A 22,903-nucleotide genomic window follows, 5' to 3' on the forward strand; every position below is an offset into this window, starting at 1 on the left:
TGACTATTGGGATTGCAGAAATAACATTTTATTATTCTCTTATTTCACATGAAAGATTGTATCACTGCTAGAGAAGAAGTGGGAGTGACAGAGAAGCGTTGCCAATTTTTATACACAAGAAGTGGATGACTAAGAGATGAAGAGGATGACATGTTCCCAGGGGACCTAAGAAGAAAAGCACTCCTATTGGCCTTTTCTTTTTTAAAGAATGTCAGTTTTATTCCTTGGGATTTCATTGTTTTCTTTTTTAAAAAAGAACAGGTAAAATCAGTATGTTTATATGTAAAACAAGGCATTTAAATGTAATATAAGGTGCACCCTTTCAATGACTCCATAATGCCTCCATTTGTAGCAGCAATGGTAGACTTTACCTCTTAAGATAGCAAAGTTTAACAAAAGAAAATCTTTTCATAAAGCTTACCAGCCAAAAGTAATATAGATCAAAGAAATAATAATTGAATAGGTTCTTGGGGGTTTTACAGTTTTACTCATACCATGTAGATGGCAGACAAAAATAGTACAATTTGAATTTACAGTACCAATTCCTACAATGATGATCTAACTTGTAACAGTCCAACCCTCAAGAACATCTAGAAAGGTAGATACGGTATAAAAAGAAGAGTTCCCAAGGCAATGAGGACACATGGGATCACGATCCAAGAGAAAAAGGAAGTACAGAGGTGAGCCCGCTATTCTGTGTAATTATGGCTTTAAGGCATTTAGTCAAATTCAACACCTCTTCATGAAAATACTCTCAGCCAATTTTAAATGTAAGGGGGCTTGCTTGATCTGATAAACGGTATTTGTAAAACACTTACAGAAATATTTAATAATATTTAATAGTAAAACATGAAAGACTTTCCCACTGAGATTGGAAATTAGACAGGAATTCTCACTATCACCACTTCTACTCACCATTATGTTTGAGGTCTTAGCCTATACAAAAGGCAAGAAAAACAAATACAAGTCATGATAATCAGAAAAGAAAAGGTAAAAACTCTTTTACACGTAATTTAACTGTGTACATGGAAATTCATAATAATTTATGAATGCAATTACTTTTGCAACAACCTAATACACAGAACTATTAGGATTAATCAGTGAATTTAGCAAAGTCAATGAATACAAGGTCAATATATAAAACTCAATTGTATTTTTTGTATATCAGCAACAATCAGAAAATGATATATTTTTAAAGGTATCATTTATAATAGCATCAAATAATTTCAAATACTAGGAATATATCTTTAAAAGATACGCAATAATTTTTCAATATAGAGGGATACAAAAATGCTGACAGAAGTGAGAGACAGATCTAAATAAAGGAAGGGATATTCCATATTAATGGATTAAAATAGCCAATGCTGTAAAAACATTAATTTACTCCCAATTTAGGCTAGAGATTTAATGCAATCCCAACCAAAAGCCCATCAGAAGATGATTTTAAAATTTATACAGTAATGCAAATGGTTAGAAATAATGAAGCTATTCATTTTAATTATATGTTATAAGTTCTGGGGTACATGTGCAGGATGTGCAGGTTTGTTACATAGGTAAACGTGTGCCATGATGGTTTGCTGTACCTATCAACCCATCGCCTAAGTATTAAGCCCAGCACGTATTAGCTATTTTTCCTGATGCTCTCCCTCTCCCCATCCCCCCATCCCCAACAGGCCTCGGTGTTGTTCCCCTCCCTCCGTCTACAGGTTCTCATTGTTTGGTTCCCACTTATGACTGAGAACATGCAGTGTTTGGTTTTCTGCTCCTGAGTTAGTTTGCTGGGGATAATCGATTTCAGCTCCATCCACGACCCTGCAAAGGACATGACCTCATTCCTTTTTATGGCCGCATAGTAGTCTATGGTGTATATGTACCATATTTTCTTTATCCAGTCTATTATTGATGGGTATTTGGGTTGATTCCATGTATTTGCTATCATGAAAAGTGCTGCAATGAACATACACATGTATGTATCTTTATCAAAGAATGATTTATATTCCTTTAGGTTGATACCCTGTAATGGGATTGCTGGGTCAAATGGTATTTCTGCCTCTAGGTCTTTGAGGAATCACCACACTGTCTTCCACGATGGTTGACCCAATTTACACTCCCACCAACAATGTAAAAGCATTTCTATCTCTCCACAGCCTCGCCAGCATGTTGTTTCTTGAATTTTTAATAATCACCATTCTGACTGGTGTGAGATGGTATCTCACTGTGGTTTTGATTTGCATTTCTCTAATGATCAGTGATGTTAATCTTTTTTCATGTTTGTTGGCCACATAAATGTCTTCTTTTGAGAAGTGTCTGTTCATGTCCTTTGCCCACTTTTTAATTGGGTTGTTTTTTGCTCATAAATTTAAGTTCCTTGTAGATGCTGGATATTAGACCTTTGTCAGATAGATAGGTTGCAAAAATTCTCTCCGATTCTGTAGGCTGCCTGTTCGCGCTGATGATAGTTTATTTTGCTGTGCAGAAGCTCTTTAGTTTAATTATATCCCATTTCTCAATTTTTGCTTTTGTTGCAATTGCTTTTGATGTTTTCGTCATGAAATCTTTGCCTGTGCCTATGTCCTGAATGGTATTGCCTGTATTTTCTTCTAGGGTTTTTATAGTTTTTGGTTTTACTTTACGTCTTTAATCCATCTTGAGTTAATCTTTGGATAAGGTGTAAGGAAGAGGTTCAGTTTCAATTTGCTGCATATAGCTAGCCATGTCTCCCAGCACCATTTATTAAATCTGGAATCCTTTCCCCATTGCTTGTTTTTGTCATGTTTGTGGAAGATGAGATGGTTGTAGATGTGCAGTCTTATTTCTGAGATCTCTATTCTGTTCCATTGGTCTATGTGTCTGTTTTTTGTACCAATACCATGCTGTTTTGGTGATTGTCACTTTGTAGTATAGTTTGAAGTCAGGCAGTGTGATGCCTCCAGCTTTGTTCTTTAGAAGTTATTCTTAAATAAGAACACATGAGAGGGTGCACACTACTGAATATCAAGACCTCCTATAAAGCTCACGTAATTAAGACAGTGCATTATCAATATTATATTAGAGAAATAGAAAAATGGAATGGACTAGAAAACACAGAGACAGACCACAAATGTGACTGATAACAAAAGTGACATTTCAGAGTAGTAGAAATGAAGAGATTTTTCAATAAGTGGTGCTGGGTTTATTGGATATCCATAAGTAAAACAAAATAAATATGGATGGCTTTCTCACACCACAAACAACAATCCACCACAGGTAGATTTTTACAACCTAAAGAGAAAAGGCTAAAAGGCAAAAAACAAAAAAAAAAATAGAGCTTCTATAAATTAAAACAGAGTAGCTTCATAACCTTAGGGTAGGCAACAATTTCTCAAGTAGGCACAGGAAACAATAACCATAAAGAAAGAGACTGATAAATTGGATTATATTCAAAGTGAGATCTCCAATTCATCAAAAGAGAGTAAAAGGCAAACCACTAGAGCTGGGAAAAGATATTTTAAATACGTATGACAGGCAAAAGTATTTGTATTAAAAATTTGTTTTTAAAAGAAGACTTCTACAACTCAATAAGAAAAAGATTAAAAATCTAATTTAAAAATAGGCAATAAGCTTGAATAGGCACTGCAAAAGACAAATAAAAGTGGCAAAAAAAAAATTAAAAAGGCACATCATCAGTCACCAGAAAAATGCAAATTGAAGCCATAATAAGACACCACTACGCACCCACCAGAATGGCTAAAATTCAAACATTTAACAATCTCAAGTCTTGCCCATGATATAAAGAAACTGAAACACTCATGAACTGATGATAGGAATATAAATTGATGCAGCCACTTAAGAAAACTCTTCGTAAGGATCGAATAAAGCTGAACATACGCGCGCCCCATGACCCAGCAATCCAGTCAGGTGTGTATACCAAACAGAAACACATTCATATGTGTGTCACAAAACACATACAAAAGTATTCATAGCAGCACTATTCATAATATGTCTAACCTAGAAATATCCCAAATGTCCCTCAACAGTAGATGAATAGCTTGTGGAATATCACAAAGTAGAATACTATATAGTAATAAAAATAGTCTTCTACTACACATTGCAACATAGATGAATTTCACAAACAATGTTGTGCATGAGGATCTAGAAAGAAAGAGTACAGGCATATATGTATGATTTCATATTTATTTCATTTGTTTCAAAAAAGAGAAAGCTACAGTATTAGAAATCAGGTTAGTGGTAGCTACTTGAGAGGCTGAAGTGGGAGGACTGCTTGAGCCTAGGAGTTCCTGGCCATCCTGGGCAACACAGTGAGACCTCATCTCTTTTAAAAAAAAAAAAAAAAAAAAAAAGAGAGAGAGAGAGAGAGAAAGGAAATCAGCTTAGTGGTTACCAATGGGAAAAAAGAAATATGTACTTACTGGGAGGGCCCATGAGGTGGTTTCTGGAAGAATGGTAATATTCTCTTTCTTGATCTCAGAGATAACATGGATGTGTTTACTGTTTGAAAATTTATTGAACAATGATTTGAATACTTTTCTGTAAATATGTTATACTTCAGTAGAACTGTATGTTTGAAAAAGAATAGTGCAAATAAACGCAGATATGGAGGAAGGATGCAGCATATTGGGTTCTCAAGGTGGCATTGCAGCCCTCTCACGTACAGTGACGCAAAAAGTGACATCATGGCAGGGTTACAACTGCAGGGATGATGAAGGAGCCAGAGGTTGTGTCTGTTACCACTGTGGACTGTCCTGGCCAGAGTATGCCTCATTATCGGACACACAGATCGAACCATCGTAGACATGTGACTAATCAGGACCAAAGTCCTTCCCTGAGACTGAGATAAGGACGCTGGAAGAAAGAAGATTCCTCTCCTGTGAGGTGACCGTTGAAAAGATGTGAGGGTAGAAATATTAGTGACCATCTTCTTCTTCTCTCGTGCCATAGAAGGAGGAAGTCAAGAAGACGAGGTGTCGAGTAAGAGTGCTGACCATGTCATTTAAGTCCCTGGATCCAGCTAAGCCTGAATTCTCAGATTATGTGGTCAGATAAATTTATTTCTGCTTGAGATACTTGGATTTTGCTTCAGTTCAGTTGGGGTGTCGGTATTTTTTTGTTTAGTCTGCATCAGAGAGAAGACTAAATCCCCATCACTATCATCACTATTATATGGCATTCAAGTTCCTTCGCACACTGGCCTCAACTTGCACTTCTAGTTTTATCCGTCACCGTTCATCTTCATATACCGAACAACATGGTAATCTCAACTACAGAAAACTCCCCCAACCAAGAATTCCCAATAAGGAAAGTTCAACTTATACCTATTTCCAAATACATTTTTGATAGTCAATTGGCCATTTTAAGAATAATTAGAAACTATAAGAATCTCGCACCAGTCTAGGCAATGTGATGAAACCGTGTCTCTACAATAAATACAAAATTAGCTCAGAGTGGTGGCACACGCCTGTAGTCCCAGCTACTTGGGAGGCTGAGGTGGGAGGATCACTTGAGTCTGGGAGGTCAAGGCTGCAGTGAGCCAAGACCACACCACTGCAATCCAGCCTGGGCAACAGAGTGAGACCCTGTCTCGAAAACAACAACAAAAAAAGACTCTTGGGATTAGAAACAGATTTTTTTAAGTGGGGGAGGGGGTTTTAAGGCAGATGGCAGGCAGGGGAAGTGGTTTTTGCAGAGAAGCTTTTGAAAGCTAAAGGAAACCAAAAAATGAAAACCTGGAATTGGCAGCATTTGCTTTGGCATGACACTAAATACCCTATGCATGGGGGTGAGGTATCTGAGGACCTCCTAATCGGTCATGCCAACTAAGTTAAATAAAGTTTATCCCAAGATGTATCTATCCACTTTACCCTTTAGCCACAGGGAGACCCAGGAGTCAGCAGTCAGCCTCTCTGACTGAAAGGCATTGAACATTTGTATAGTGAGCCTGACATGGAGGAGTGCCCTTGTGCATGAGAATTGTACACTAACTGTAATAAAGCAAAACTACCTGTAAGCATTTCACTGTAAGGGGGGGTGACAGCCTGCAAAACAGCAAGAAGTAACTGGAAATTCACTGTGGCACACTGCTCTTACCAACATAAGGTGAGCAAAATGTCACTCATAATCTACTTTTGTTTTCTCATTTTACTTTCAGTAAATATGACAAATACTTATTGAACAGTTTTGCTTAAACCTAGATTTCCCCTATCCTTGTTTTCACTAAAGTTTTAAGTTCATCAACATGGACTCCTCCTGCCAGAAAGGTTTTTAAGGACCTCACTCTCTGTATGGGGGGTATTAAATATTCTTTGCACATTCCTTGCATTTGATCACCTGTATACTTTTGTTTACATTGAAATGCCCCAAGTACATTCTTGCCATCTCTGTCCCCTGGCCCCATTTCTGCAGGCCCCAGACCTCTCGGTCCTCCAAGGTCCAATTCATCTACTTAGCCTCTTCAGTGAAATCTCTCAGCAGGAAGTCATCTCTCCCTAACTTTCCATATATAGGCCTTGCTTACCACATTCCGTCTCTCCATTTGTTTTCCTTCTTCAGAATTTTAAGTTTCTTGAACACATGAGCCATATCCAATTAATCATTATCTGGAAATGGGTCCTTGGTAGGAAGACAGATGCACTGTCTGACACGGACCAGCAGGACAAGGAGTGGGGAGGAGCAGCAGAGACCCCAGGCCAGCTGTGACCTAGGGTACGGAACATCCCGCCCCTGCAACCCCATTAATAGTTGACTAAACCAGAGATTGTTTCCAGGTACACACTCTCCTTCAGTAACCACCTCAAAGCAATCACAATTTCTCAGTTCCTATTCTGGAACTGGGAAGAATGCAGATCAAGAGAGTTCAGCTACTTTGTCTCCTGTCACATACCCCTGGCTATCGGCAGAAACCAACAGCCAAGCCCTAAACCACCTGCTATTCTGAAAATGAAAATGCCTTCCCCTAAAAAAAAAAAAAAAAAAGTCTAAAATGTAATCAATAAATTTATTCTTTGTGAATGCGTCCTTTCTATTTTGACCAGCTGCTGAATCAGTCTTTGTATTAGGATGTATGGTCAGCAAAATAATATAATGGCATCTTCCTGCTTGGTTTGGAATCTAAACACTGTAGCACTTCCACAGAAGTTTAAGGAGAAAATATATTGGATATGTTATTTAAAGTAATCTTTTTTTTCTAGAGAGTTCACACCACAAAATACAGCCAGCTCAAAGGGTGTTTCTCTTGGATTGGGCAGTGTAGATATACATAATATTTTTCTAATTGAAACTGGTTAATAATTTTTAAATGAATTAAAATTTGGCAACAACAGGGCTTTCTGAGCAGCACATACTTCTCGCTTAAACACATTCTCCACCTGTCCCTAATGCAACCCCAACCCTGAGGTCCAAGGTCAGGTGCCATTCATCATCACACGTGGATGGCTGTTTTGCTTTTAGAGAAAAGAAAATGTTATCTGGTATCCAGGTCTCTCTTGACAATGAGTCATATGACCCCATATTTCAAGAAAAATAGATATAAATGTATTTCCAGGAGTAAAAACTTTCTATCTGTGTAATGTACAAACAAAACATGCTTTTGATTTGTAAAAATTACAACTTGTTACTATTGTGGAAGAAACCTCACTTGTTTCCCTCACTTCCTTTACCTAACTGGTCTATTGAGTGTTTGAGTTTGCAACTCATTTTTAAAATGCATTTTCTTCCTTCCTTCATTTCACAAATAGTTCTTAAACAATTAGTATGAATCAGAATCTGTGACAGATGCTGAATCTACAACAGGAAATAAAAGAGTCCCTGCTTTTATGGAATGTATATTCTATCAGAGGGAGACAGACAGTATATAAGTACATATAATGCAATGTGATGGTGATAAAGCTGTGATCAAAAATAGGGCAAGTAAGACAACGAAGAGCAATGAGAAGGGGCAGGAGTTGTTATTTTAGCTAGGGTGGTCTGAGATGGCTTTAACTATGAGGAGTTTATATTAGCCCTTACTCTGAAATCAAACAATTGTTTTAATAACCAATTACAGTCATGCACCACGAGTCAGTGACGGACCACATATATGAAGGGGGTCTCATGAGATTATAACACCATATTGTTACTGTATCTTTTCCATATTTAGATATATTTAAGTACCACTGCGCTACAATCGCCTACAGTATTCAGTACAGTAACATGCTGCACAGTTTGTAGCCTAGGAGCACTATACCATAAAGCCTAGGTGTACAGTAGGCTACACCATCTAGGTTGTGTAAGTACACTCTAGAGTGTTCACACAACAACAAAATCACCTAATGATACATTTCTCCAAATGTATCCTGGTCATTAAGTGACATGTGACTGTATTATTAACACCTCTCATCTGAAAACTTTGCCATTATCCATTTTTGCACCTTTAAAATTTATTCCTATCTCCCAAAGCCTGTCTCTTCCAAATCTGATGATAAAATGCTCTGTCTCTGAACTAAACTATAATGTACTTAATGTCTTCATCATCTATTTGCTACCAAATCTGACTTACAAAATCCCCTGCATTTTTTCCTAAACTATCATTTAACATCTTTTATTGCTAATTTTCTATTTATTCCTATCATCTCTCCAATACAACTGAAACAATCTCAAGGGTAGGGTCTCTGTTTATCCCCCACCTTGTGCTATATAAAAGAGCACAAGGACTTTGGGGTCAGAAAAGATCTGAGTTTAAATCTTGGTTCCTCAATGACTATCTGACTTAGGGCAAGTGACTGAACCTCATTTCCACTCGGTTTCCTCATCTATAAAATGGGCATAATATCACCTAACATCTCTTAAAGGACTTTGATTTGCAGAAAGCTTAACAAATGCTGATTGTTATTTTGTAAGATCAGCCCACAACCATATGACAGACCCATAATTTTATAGGCTGAGCAAGTTTTTGTTTAGGCAACCAATTTTTATCAAGCATTTACTATGTGTATTGGTCTTGTGCTAGAGGTGGAGATAAAATTATAAACATAAATTATAAAACAAAACAAGCCAAACAGACCAAAGCCCAATGGAATAGACAAACAATAATGTAAAACTAGAAACTAGGATGACAGTCTCACCATATCATGGATATGAAGTGGATCTTGCCAGGCAAAATCAAGCAAACAATAAGAATGAGGGCTATCACCACGTGCACCTTGCATCCACACTCATACCAATCCATGCACCCACACTAGTCCATGAATTCCTACCAATACTAGCCCATCCTTCCTCCTCCACCCACAGCTATCACTCTGCAACTCAATAACTCAGCAAACATTTACCAAACTCCTACTATGTGCCAAGCACTGTAAGAAATCCCCAGGATGCAGAGAAAAAATAAAATGTGGGCTTGCTCTGTGTGTCCGGCGTAAGCCCTATCAATGCAGCAGCAGTCTCCTTTTTCATTTCTCATCCTGCTGGTGATTAATGGCCTTTCACCTCCAGGAAACAGAGGCATCTTTGGCTACCACAGAGATCTTGCCCACACTGCCTTCTCCCACTTAGATGTGTGGGCCACTTGCTTTCTACAAGCCTCCTCAAATCCCAATGTGAGAACTATGGAGCAGGATTCTCAGAGACTTGGGAGCCCCTCAGATGCTTGACTAACACAGCAAGGCCTCAGGAACAGAAAATAAAGAGGAACCATTATCCTGAAATACTTATTTCTCAACAGACTCACTCTAAAAATTATTAGAAAACAGGAACTGTGCTGTGACAGTCCCATCTTGTTAAGTGTCTGTGCTTTCCATGCCCCGTACTTCATACAGGGTTCTGCATTCTCATGGTCACACATACTCAAACAGTATTTTTTAAATTATTCTTTCACAGATGATAAAACTAAGGTTCAGAAACACAATTAACAGGATTTTAAAATGCCTGTTGTGCTCCTTTAGGAGCAAATAATAGCAGTTCTCTGTCCGGGCTCCAGGCTAGCCATGGTGCCTAGGGTATTTCCAAGGGAGTGCCACCATCAGCTCTCGTTCATGCAGGGGACCTCACCTCAGCTGGCTTTGTAGAATGCATGCTTCCATGTGTGCAAGAAAATAGGTTCTTGGGTCAAGCAGATACTAGTGAATGAGTGAACTCTACCATGGACAGATTTAAAGGTGGCTTTCTCTTTGATAGTTTAACCAAATTACTGTGAAATGCCAAGACAGACTCTAAGACAATTCATTTGCATAGCCTGAGCTATTAATGAATGAGGATCTATTTTGTTCATATCCATATATTTACACTTTTTTTGGCGTTACCACACATAAAAATGGTGGTTCTTGGTACCACCCTATGTTACTAATACCTAAGTAGAAGGAAAAGATAAATTTTCTATATAAAAGGTAGACACATAAGGATAATCAAAAGTTCTAACTGGAGTATTTCAGCCAGCTAGAATCTCCTAGCTATCAAATATACACATTCAATGTCACCAGAGGGAAGTGGTAAAGAACAACACCCTTTAGTATCAGGAGGCCTGGATCTTACTTCTGATGCTGCTACTTCACTTTGTGGATTTATGCAGGTTAATTTCTTTCTCTAAAGTTTTACATTTCTTCATTCATAAAATTGGGACCTATCTTATAGAATGGTGGTAGAGCTATAATGAGCATTTTTCTTGGTGGGAGGGATGGGGGATGAGGAGAGGGGAGCAGGGAGATTGCTTGCTTTATCTGCTGCCTTGGTAATTGGGGTAATTAATAGTGAAATTTCCATTTTTTGAAATATGTCTATGTGGTAGAAAATAAATGGCCTCTTCCAGACCTGAGAGAGGTAACGGTGAAGTATTTGGTAGGCTTCGTGGTTTGTAACATCTCAAGCAGGTATTCCTAGTTGTTATTTAATGTAACTCGTTAGGTTTAATGTTCAATTTAATTGCCTACTTATAAGCATTTTTGCTTTCTTTGCAGTTTGAAGTAGTGTGGTCCATGAATGATTATTAACTCTTATTGCGGGCTTAATGTTTCCAAATTCTGGATGATTATTCTTTTGACTACTCCAGAAAGATATTCCTCCATAAGAGAAAACTAATATTGATTCAACCAATGCTTACTGAACACCTATTGGCAGGTATATCTTGGGGCACTGGATGGATGGATGCAAAGAAAAGTCAAACAGGCTTTTTGGCCTGTAAGGAGCTTACTGTGAAAGCCTGTGAAAAGTCAAACAGGCATTTTGGCCTGTAAGGAGCTTACTGTGATGGTTAATACTGAGTGTCAACTTGATTGCATTGAGGGATACAGAGTATTGATCCTGGGTGTGTCTGTGTGGGTATTGCCCAAAAGAGATTAAATATGTGAGTCACTGGGCTGGGGAAGGCAGATCCACCCTTAATCTGGTGGGCACAATCTAATCAGCTTCCATCGAATATAAAGCAGGCAGAAAAACATGAAAAGGAGAGACGGGCCTAGCCTCCCAGCCTACATCTTTCTCCCATGCTGGATGCTTCCTGCCCTCAAACATCTGACTCCAAGTTCTTCAGTTTTGGGACTTGGACTGGCTCTCCTTGCTCCTCAGCTTACAGATAGCCTATTGTGGGACCTTGTGATTGTGTAAGTTAATACTTAATAAACTCCCTAAGACATATATGTCTTATTAGTTATATCCCTCTAAGAGAACCCTGACTAATACAGATTTTGGTACCAGGAGTGGTTCTAGATGAACAGAATATTAAAAATGGAGTTCTTTCGTTGGTTTTGGGGTTTCTGGAGTTGGCTGCTTAATATGATTAGACCCAAAAATGCTAAGGACTCTACTTCGAATAGTATAGAAAACACTGATAGTCCTTGGCAGAAACTGTTTAGAGAGTTATGCAAAATAAATGCCTTTGACACTCCTGATTCACTGCTCATGAGAGGCAAGGAGTTTAGTGACTCTGTACATAGTACATTTGACCATATGTGGAGAACCAAGGAACACAGGGAAGCTGGTTGGTTGCTCCTAAGTTCAATGGACAAAGTGATGAAAGAAAATGATGAACTCAGGGATTCTGTCTCCTGGCTTCAGAAGCAGATACTGAGCCGCAAATCTGCTAAGATTACACTAAGTGAGAGTCTTATCTCCTAGAGAAAGAGCCGAAAAGACACAAGCTCTTAAAGGCGGCCCACTGTGAGTGAGCTGGAAATGCCTGATCCCCTCTGGCTTAATGTAGAGGAAGGAATCCAAAGGCTTAGGGAGATAGGGGTGGTGGAGTGGATTAGTCCCTTTAGACCTACTCATCCCAGCCGGGAGGGTCCAGAAGATATATCCTTGACCAATGCCTTGCAAAACAGACTTGGGAGGGCAGCACCTGCATCTTTGAAGAGCCCTGTAATTGCCATTCTCTGTATGTCAGATCTAATAGTGCAAACCACAGTTACTCAACTACAAAATGGGAATAATTGGATCCAGAGGTGGCAGGGGCCAGGTGGCAGGGGCCAAGTGGCAGCACTCAACCATCAAAGGCAAGGTGGGCATAGCTACCATAATGGACAGCAGAGACAAAGTGGCAATCAGAATAGTCTGACTCATGTAGAGCTCTGGCATTGGCTAATTAATATGGTGTTCCTAAAAGTGAATGATAGGAAGCCTACTGCATTCCTACTTCAATTATACAAACAGAAAAATTCTAGGTTGAATGGACAAAAGACTAATTTGAATTATAAAAACAGAGAATCATGGCTCCTCAATCAATTTCCAGACTTGAGCCAGTTTACAGACCCAGAACCCTTTGGACAAACGGGAGACTGGGTCCCCTTAAGAACCCCACTACATTACCGAAAATTTATGCAGTAGATCTTTCTCTCATCCGTCCCCAAGGAGACCTCTGGCCTTTTACCAGGGTAACTGCACTGGGGAAAGGAAAATGATCAGACATTTTGGGGACTACTGGACACTGACTCTGAGCTGACATTGATTTCAGGGGATCCAAAACATCATTGTGGTCCTCCAGTTAAGCTAGGGGCTTATGGAAGTCAGACAATTAATGGAGTTTTAGCTCAGGTCCAACTTACAGTGTGTCCAGTGGGCCCCTGGACTTATCCTGTGGTCATTTCCCCAGTGCCAGAATGCAAAATTGGCATAGGCATACTCAGCAGCTGGCAGAACCCCCACATTGGCTGACTAGTAGGGTGTGGGCTATTATGGGGGAAAAGCCTAAATGGAAGCCATTAGAGATGCCTCTACCCAGAAAAATAGTAAATCAAAAACAGTATCATGTGCCTGGAGGGACTGCAGAGATTAGTGCCACCATCAGGGACTTGAAAGATGCAGGGATGGTGATTCCCACCACATTCCCATTTAACTCTCCCATTTGGCCTGTGCAGAAGACAGATGCATCTTAGAGAATGACAGTGGATTATCACAAGCTTAACCAAGTGGTAACTCCAATTGCAGCTGCGGTACCACATGTGGTTTCATTGCTTGAGCAAATTAACACATCTCCTGGTACTTGGTATGCAGCCATTGACTTGGCAAATGACCTTTTCTCCATTCTTGTCCATAAGGCCCACTAGAAGCAATTTGCCTTCAGCTGGCAAGGCCAGCAATATACCTTTACTGTCCTACCTCAGGGGTATATCAACTCTCTGGCTTTGTGTCATAATCTTATTCAGAGAGACCTTGAGCGCTTTTTGCTTCCACAAGATATCACTCTGGTCCATTACACTGACGTTATGCTGATTGGATCCAGAGAACAAGTAGTAGCAAATACACTGGACTTATTGGTGAGACATTTGCAAGCCAGAGGATAAGAAACAAATCCAACTAAAATTCAGGGACCTTCTACCCCAGTAAAATTTCTAGGGGTCCAGTGGAGTGGGGCCTGTTTAGATATTCCTTCTAAGGTGAAGGATAAGTTGCTGCATTTGGCCCCTACTCCAACCAAGAAAGAGGCACAACGCTTAGTGGGCCTATTTGGATTTTGGAGGCAACACATTCCTCATTTGGGTGTGTTACTCTGGCCCATTTATTGAGTGACCCGAAAGGCTGCCAGTTTTGAGTGGGGTCCAGAACAGGAGAAGGTTCTGCAATAGGTCCAGGCTGCTGTGCAAGCTGCTCTGCCACTTGGGATATATGATCCAGCAGATCCAATGGTGCTTGAGTTGTCAGTGGCAGATAGGGATGCTGTTTGGAGACTTTGGCAGGCCCCCATAGGCGAATCACAGTGGAGTCCTCTAGGACTTTGCGGCAAGGCCCTGCCATCTTCTGCAGATAACTACTCTCCTTTTGAGAGACAGCTCTTGGCCTATTACTGGGCTTTGGTGGAAACTGAACGTTTGACTGTGGGTCATCAAGTCACCATGCAACCTGAACTTTCTATCATGAACTGGGTGCTTTCTGACCCATCTAGCTATAAAGTGGGTTGTGCACAGCAGCATCCCATCATCAAATGGAAGTGGTATATGTGTGATCTGGCTCAGGCAAGTCTTGAAGGCACAAGTAAGTTACATGAGGAAGTGGCTCAAATACCCATGGTCTCCACTCCTGCCACCCTGCCTTCTCTCCCCCAGCCTGCACCCATGGCCTCATGGGGAGTTCCCTATGCCCAGTTGACAGAGGAGGAGAAGACTAGGGCCTGTTCACAGATGGTTCTGCACAATATGCAGGCACCACCTAAAAGTGGACAGCCGCAGCACTGCAGCCCCTTTCCAGGACATCCCTGAAAGAGGTGAAGGGAAATATTCCTGGTGGGCAGAACTTCAAGCAGTGCACCTGGTTGTGCACTTTGCATGGAAGGAGAAATGGCCCAATATGCGATTATACACCAATTCATGGGCTGTAGCCAATGGCTTGGCTGGATGGTCAGGGACTTGGAAGAAGCATGATTGGAAAATTGGTGACAAAGAAATTTGGGAAAGAGGTATGTGGATGGACCTTTCTGAGTGGTCAAAAACTGTGAAGCTATTTGTATCCCATATAAGTGCTCACCAACAGGTGACCTCAGCGGAGGAGGAGTTTAATAATCAGGTGAATAGGATGACCTGTTCTGTGGACACCACTCGGCCTCTTTCCCCAGCCACCCCTGTCACCACCCAATGGGCCCATGAACAAACTGGCCATGGTGGCAGGGATGGAGGTTACTCATGGGCTCAGCAACATGGGCTTCCACTCACCAAGGCTGACCTGGCTACGATCACTGCTGAGTGCCCAAATTGACCGCAGCAGAGACCGACACTGACCCCTCGATGTGGCACCATTCCTCAGGGTGATCAGCCAGCTACCTGGTGGCAGGTTGATCATATTGGACCTCTTCCATCATGGAAAGGGCAGAGGTTTGTCCTCACTGGAACACACATTTACTCCGGATATGGGTTTGCCTATCCTGCACACAATGCTTCTGCCAAGACTACCATCTGTGGACTCACGGAATGCCTTATCCACCATTGTGGTATTCCATGCAGCATTGGCTCTGGCCAAGGCACTCACTTTATGGCCAAAGAAGTGTGGCAGTGGGCTCATGCCCATGGAATTCACTGGTCTTACCATGCTCCCCATCATCCTGAAGCAGTTATATTGATAAAACGGTGGAATGGCCTATTGAAGTCACAATTACAATGCCAACTAGGTGACAATACTTTGCAGGGCTGGGGCAGAGTTCTCCAGAGGGCCGTGTATGCTCTGAATCAGCATCCAATATATGGTACTATTTCTCCTATAGCCAGGACTCACAGGTCCAGGAATCAAGGGGCGGAAGCGGAAGTGGCACCACTCACCATCACCCCTACTGATCCACTAGCAAAATTTTTGCTTCCTGTTCCCTTGACATTACCTTCTGCTGGCCTAGAGGTCTTAGTTCCAGAGGGAGGAACACTGCCACCAGGAGACACAACAACGATTCCATTAAACTGGAAGTTAAGATTGCCACCTAGACAGTTTGGGATCCTCCTACCTTTAAGTCAACAGGCTAAGAAGAAAATTACTGTGTTGGCTGGCATGATTGACCCAGACTATCAAGAGGAAATCAGTCTAAAAACTCCACGGCAGAGGTAAGGAAGACTACATATGGAACACAGGAAATCCATTAGGGCATCTCTCAGTATTACCATGCCCTGTGATTAAAGTCAACGGGAAACCACAACAGCCCAATCCAGGCGGGACTACAAATGGTCCAGACCCTTCAGGAATAAAGGTTTGGGTCATTCCGCCAGGGAAAAGAACCTGCTGAAGTGCTTGCTGTAGGCAAAAGGAATACTGAATGGGTAGAAGAACGTAGTCATCAATACCAGCTATGACCATGTGACCAGCTGCAGAAACAGACTGTAATTGTCAAGAGTATTTCCTCCTTCTTTTGTTAAAAACATGTTTGTGTATGTATACACTCATACTAACAAAATATCTTCATTTCCTTTTCCTTTATCATGTGACATAAGATTTATTGACTTCACATCAGCATGTAAGTATTGTTAACTTTATGTAATAGTATTTGCATTGGGGATTGGTGCATTTCTGGTTGTACGAAGGATAGTTGTATTATGTTATGCACAATTTTGACCTCATTATTGTCTTTATTTGAAGATTATGTATGATCTCAGGAGATGTGTATGGGTTCAAGTTGACAAGGGGTGGGCTTTTGATGGTTAATACTGTCAACTTGATTGCATTGAGGGAGACAGAGTATTGATCCTGGGTGTGTCTGTGTGGGTGTTGCCCAAAAGAGATTGAACATTTGTGTCAGTGGGCTGCAGAAGGCAGATCCACCCTTAATCTGGTGGGCACAATCTAATCAGCTTCCAGCGAATATAAAGCAGGCAGAAAAACGTGAAAAGGAGAGATGAGCCTAGCCTCCCAGCCTACATCTTTCTCCCATGCTGGATGCCTCCTGCCCTCAAACATCTGACTCCAATTTCTTCAATTCTGAGACTCGGACTGGCTCTCCTTGCTCCTCAGCTTACAGACAGCCTATTGTGGGACCTTGTGACCATGTAAGTTAATACTTAATAAACTCCCCTTTATAGATATGATGTATCTACATATATACATATATGTATATATGTATAGCGTATATATGTATATATGTTTAGCATATATATAGCATATATGTATATATGATATATATGTACATATATATATCCTATTAGTTCTGTCCTTCTAAGAGAACCCTAGTACACCTACCCTCTAGTTTTCACTGTCACCAAACCAGCAGAGTTAGCATCATCCAGGGACTTGTTAGATATGTATATTCTCGGGCCCCATCTCAGACAGAATCAATCAGAGACTCTGGGGATGACCCCCAGGTGTTTCTGTGTTTGAATAAGCCCTCTTCAAAGATCATTCTCATGTCAAAGCAACAAATACGTCATTAGCTTAATTAGTTAAATCTAAAAGTACCTTTTGCCCTTTAGGGAAACAGAGGCCCAGAGGCCACAGGAGAAGTTGGTGGAGTAACTACAACCAGAACTCAGGTCTCCCACCCACAATGGCCAATGACCTTTCTACTTCTTTTCTGCTGCTTTAATCCCTAAATCCAAAAGGAAGCCCCAAGCATTACCAGCCCAAAGTGCAAACACTGGTTTTCAAAGAGCAGAAAAAGAACCTACTCTTTGAAAATAAGGATCACCAGTAAAAACTAATATCTGATCAAAATCATTCTGTAAACAAGCAGTAATTTCCCAAGCCTTTAACACATTTCCAAGTGATATTTCCAAGCTATCTTTTATATTTATAAAAATTTGTGGGGGAGGGGGACTGGGTAGAAATAATTGACTAGAATAATATTTGGAAGAATATACAGTTAAAAATATGTTAATAGTGGCTCCCTTTCCATAGCTGATTATGGATAACCTTTATTTTTTTCTTTGTATTTTCCTGAACTGTTTCAATAGCTAAATATTACTTTTGGAAACAGGGGAAAAGTTAAAATTGTTTTTTGAAATATTATATCCATATCACTTAACACGAAAGTTTATTTTGTAATTCTATTTCTTTCCTTACAGCAGGATAGTGTGTGTATAGTAATTATTTATATCATGCCATATGTTACAAAGAAGATGAAATTTGGTAAATATATTCCTTCCAGCTGGAAACTGAAAATGAAGAGGTTAAATGCATTCCTAGGTTCAGAGCAATATGAATTAAGACAAGCTAACTGCGAAGCTAAAGGAAAAATTAATCCCAGTATTGAGATCTCTGAGAGCATCCTTTTGAAAAATGTTTATGTGACACACAGCTCCTTATTCTATCCCCCTGATATTTAACCCCTGGCACAAAACAGAATGTTCAGCAATTCCTGGCAAAGTCTTAGGAGTTCAGGGGATAAAATGCATGGGAGAAGATGAGAGACATAAGAAATGGAATGATTCTACTTTCACATAAAATTATGTCCCTGTAGACAATGAGACATCCAAAATCACTGGCAAATTTAATTGCCCACAGTAACCTTAAATTTATTTTTCTTTCTCAAGAAACATCTACTCCAAAAACATCTATGTTGGAGATCTTATTCTGAAAGTCAAAAATAAATAAATAATTAAAATGGACTCATTTAAATAAACATTTCTGCCACAAAAGCATTGTCATAATGTTTCACTTGATAAGATGAATTTATTGCTTCAAAGAAAATCTAGTCTTGTTTTACTGAAACTCTCAGCAATAGAAATTCAGTGAATGTTAACTGAAATTCCTTAAAGAAAATCAGAAGTAAAGTTAAGATCTGTCAGAATGTATAAAAGGAAACACTGCTGGCCTCTCTCCTTCATCACAATACCTCCCAACAGCTGACATTTATAGAACTTGCAGACTCTTTCAGGAAAGGACGAGTTATTGGGAATAGACTCTCTCTACATATATATAGTTTATGGTGCATGAGATCATATTTACAGGACAATTTAGCTTAACAGTGGTACAGTATCAAAGAACTTAGAATTTATCATCTATAGCATGCAGGATTTGGCTTGCAAAGGTTTCTCTCTCAAGAGTCTCACCAAATGTCCCTCAGCCCTCTACTTTCCTTCACAGAGTAGTCCCACCCATTGAAAAAGTAACAAATTAAGAATGAAGAATATGCCTCTTACAGAAAGTTTCCCACCATAGTCCCAGTTCCCACTCCATGTAATTACCTATTTGCCTCTGAAAATTGATATGTAAGAGCCGTGTTGTCAACACATTTAACTAAACCTAACAGTTCCCTTTAAGTCTTACACTTTTTGACAGACCATACACACACAAACTTGTAGCTCATTCTCTAACTCCATTTTGATACTTACAAGCCCAGTTCTTCCATCTCTCACCCTCTCTGGAGAGAAAAGGGTCTAGTGGTAGGTTTTACCTAATCTTGATTATTCTTGCGTTTGTCTTTGGGGTTGTTAAAGGTATTGATCAGAACTCACCTCCCAAGCATTGGTAATTCCAAGCCGACGAGACCCCAGATATCTTGAGTTTGTAACATAGAAATGCCACTGGTCTCAACGAGAGAGAAGGAAAATAACGTTCCTACTCCGTCAAATTAAGAAAAAAAAATGAAATACAGCAGCTTTCATTCTGAACAAAATTAAATTTTCTGGGTCACTTTCCCTGTCTCACTGGGCCACTTTTTTACGCAGCCTGCCGGTGACTGTAAACACGGTCTCTTCACTCCTCACGCAACCAGTTCATTTGTCATCCTCTCCAAGCGAATAGCCACCGCTTCCTTCGCTAGCGCAGTTCCCAAACAACAAACCTCCCACCCGCCCCTGCCCTCCACACCTCACCGCGGAGACTCGCTTTCTTTTCTTCCAAACCACAAATGGGCGAGCTTGTTCAGAGAAAAAGTTAATGAACGCCTGATTAGAGGCAAAGCTGCCCTACCTGCGATCACAACATCAGAAGACTGGAAGTACCTAAAAGCGCCATCCTCTGCGCTCTCGTCCCCGTCGGTGTGCGCTTCACACCCAGAAACCCAGGAACATGATTTATATGCAGACCTGCACCCATCCCACACAAGTCCACACGCCAGCTTGCCTAACCACTTATGTAAGCTCGTGCTTCCACAGTCCCAAACTGCAGACACACACACACGGGCACCTGTCACGCATCTGAAATGGACAAGCACCCACACCAGGAGATGAAATCAACACATATTAATGGGGTGGGGAGGGAGGATACTGTTTTAAATCATGTTTTCCCCCATTTGTTTCTTCCCCATTTTTTGTCACAACTACAATTACCTTAGCAACCAAAGAATTGCCTTGACTCTCCCTGCGGCTCCTGAATTTCTCCTAAAGCCAACCTTGCGCCAGGTTCATGATAAAGCTGGAGAAGCCCAGGGAACCGGAGACCGATAGCCTCTTGGGGGCGGAGGGGAAGTCTAGTCCGTCTCCGCGCCGCTCCCCACAGCCTCGCCTCCTCTTTCCGAGTTTCCGTGGTGGCGAGCGCAGGGGCTCAGAGAGCGGAGAGCGAAGCCCCGGGCCCGCGAGGACGCGCGGCGGGTCGCATGGTGCCAGGACGCGGGGCGCACGGGGTGTCCCCGGCGCGCTCCGGGCTGGCCTGGCTCTCCGCGCTCCCGGCCGTTCGCCGCTTGCCCTCCTCTGCCCGCCCGGGTCGGCAAAGGTGCGCGGAGGTTGGTCCGTTCCCTCGGCGTCTGGCGGCTCCCACGGCGTCTGGCGGCTCCCGCGGCTGTAGGAACGCGGCGCCCAGGCGGAGCTCTCGCCGCCGAGCAGGGCCGAGCGCGAGGAGCTGCCCCAACTCGCGAAGCCGTTCAGCTCCGCGGCCCGCGAGCTGCTGCAGCGGCGCCCGCTGTCGGATGCCGAGCGGAGCTGCAGCCCCGTGCCCCGCGCACCTGGGCGCCGGCACCTGGGCCCGGACCGCGTGCTGCAGGGAGGGGCCGGCGGGCGGGGACCTGCACCTGAGCGCGTCCCGAGGGCGCCGCCGCACGGCTCACCTGTTCCCAGAGCCGCGGAAGGCGCAGACCGTGATTTGCCCGAGGAGGAGAAAACCTAGAAATTCCTCATCCTCAAGAAGCCGCCGAGAAAACGGAGAGACTGGCTCGACCGGGCGGAGGCTCCTTTCGTCAATTCCAAACTGGCCCGGTCCGGAAACTTCAGCTGCGTCAAGGTTCTCTTAGGGATTCCCGGCCCGGGGTGAGGTGCCCGGCGGCTTCTGAATCTCCCTCGCTGACGTGTTGCTGGCGCCCTCTAAATTAAAACGGGACACCGCGATCGTCAGCGATATTGTTTCTAACCTCGTCATTTTTATGTATTCAACATGCACACCACACGCTGCATTTGGAGTATTACAAGATGATTCCTATCTGGAACACTACAAAAGAACTTTCGAGAAAATTAACTCTCAGCTATTCTTGGGGGAAGCAGAAAAAAGTCGAAGACAGAAAATGAGAAAGTAACTTGAACAGATGCCTTTCTTTAACGTGGGAGTTTTGAAATGCGATGTGTAGTTAGATTCAGGAAGCTGCAGGTGGAAATAGGACAAGATCATTAGTGCTGGACGGTAACCATGGGATTTGTGTGCAATATCAATGCTATCAGTATCAAGAATAAATTTGAGATTTAGTCCTGAATTTTAATATGTCACCAGAAAAGGGGAAAAATACTTGAAATAAAATACCTAAATGCCTTTAACGATGGTGACTTGGACTCCTCATTCACATGGGGCCAGAAGTTAAAGAGTAAAGTCTCCTTCCCAAATTGTGTCTTTTCCCCCCATTCTACATTGATTAATGGATGTATTCATTCTTTCCTTCAATAGACAAATAGCACCTGCTCTGTGTTAGACCCTCTTCTAACATTAGAAATGTATAATAAAGGAAGCAGTCTCTGCCCTGAAGCCTTCGCGTCGAATGGGATAATACACAAGCAGACATGTGTGTTATGGTATTATGGTAGGCTTAGTCCACAAGAGGAGCTACAGAAAGCGGGGGGCGGGGGGTGGGGTGGGAGGTGGGGAACCTACAACCAAGAGAAGCCATACTCAGCCTAGTGAGGAAAATAGAATTGTAACAGATATCCTAGTTATTTATTAAAGCTGAAATAGAAAATCTTTCCTTCCTCAGGCTCAATACTTCTCTCAAGCCAGTTGTGGAGCTGGCTGTGGCCGTTTGTCACAGGAGCGAAAGGTAGTGACTAGGAAAACTTCCGCTTTGAGGAGCTCTGCTTTTTCTTTTTTTTTTTTTTTTTTTTTTTTTTTTGAGATGTAGTTTCGCTCTTGTTGCCCAGGCTGGAGTGTGGTGTTGCAATCTTGGCTCACTGCAACCTCCGCCTCCCAGGTTCAAGCAATTCTCCTGCCTCAGCCTCCCAAGTAGCTGGGATTACAGGTGCCTGCCAGCTAATTTTTTGTGTTTTCAGTAGGGATGGGGTTTCATCATGTTGGCCAAGCTGGTCTCAAATTCCTGATCTCAGGTGATCCACCCGCCTTGGCCACCCAAAGTGCTGGGATTACAGACTTGAGCCACCACACCCAGTGGGAGCTCTGCATTTCTGAGGCCAGCAGCTCCTTGAGGGCTAAGCAGAGCATGAAGGAATAACACTGTGGAAGTATGAACAGCAGGCTCCAGGCTCATCAGAAGAAAGCCTATGTACTTCTCTTTAAAAAATATATGTGAAATCAGATATTTATAGGAATTAGATATGTATTTTCATATTGATACATTTTGTGTATTATATGGGATTCCTGATATATCTATGTAGTATGGTTTCTTATACATAAAATATCTGATTTCATATATATGTGTATATATGTGGGGGGTATTTTATATATATATGTATGTAATAGAGACAGGACACATTTTTTGCTGACATGGCCAAGAGATTGGTTTACGTGCTAGTTAATAGAGCAAAGAAGTAAATACATTAAGAAAATTGGAGCCAGTCATCTCACTGCTGGAGAAGGGAATTACCACTATAGAAGGGCAAGAGATCTAGTTATGTGGCTTGAAGTTGGAGATGAAGGTGTAAAATGATTTTGGATCCAAAGAGATTATAGATAG

General features: G+C 41.6%; 1 protein-coding gene and 1 pseudogene across 18 annotated transcripts in view; one reads left to right on the forward strand and one right to left on the reverse strand.

The window, feature by feature from the left end:
• Positions 1-20,661, reverse strand: part of RGS6 (regulator of G protein signaling 6) — a 640,138-nt gene extending 619,477 nt beyond the window's left edge. For 7 of the 18 annotated variants that reach the window (XM_055288922.2, XM_055288930.2, XM_055288927.2 and 4 more), the window contains exon 1: positions 20,130-20,661. The gene's annotated coding sequence lies outside the window, so the exon portion shown is untranslated. Of the gene's footprint in view, positions 1-19,313; positions 19,637-19,770; positions 19,907-20,129 lie in introns of those variants that run through there. The other 11 variants (XM_055288926.2, XM_055288917.2, XM_055288916.2 and 8 more) reach the window with 10 other exon arrangements.
• Positions 9,399-20,030, forward strand: LOC129488728 (uncharacterized; annotated as a pseudogene).
• Positions 20,662-22,903: the final 2,242 nt, after the last annotated feature.

The sequence above is a fragment of the Symphalangus syndactylus genome, chromosome 8 (genome assembly GCF_028878055.3).
Source record: "Symphalangus syndactylus isolate Jambi chromosome 8, NHGRI_mSymSyn1-v2.1_pri, whole genome shotgun sequence".
Classification (NCBI taxonomy): Eukaryota; Metazoa; Chordata; class Mammalia; order Primates; family Hylobatidae; genus Symphalangus; species Symphalangus syndactylus.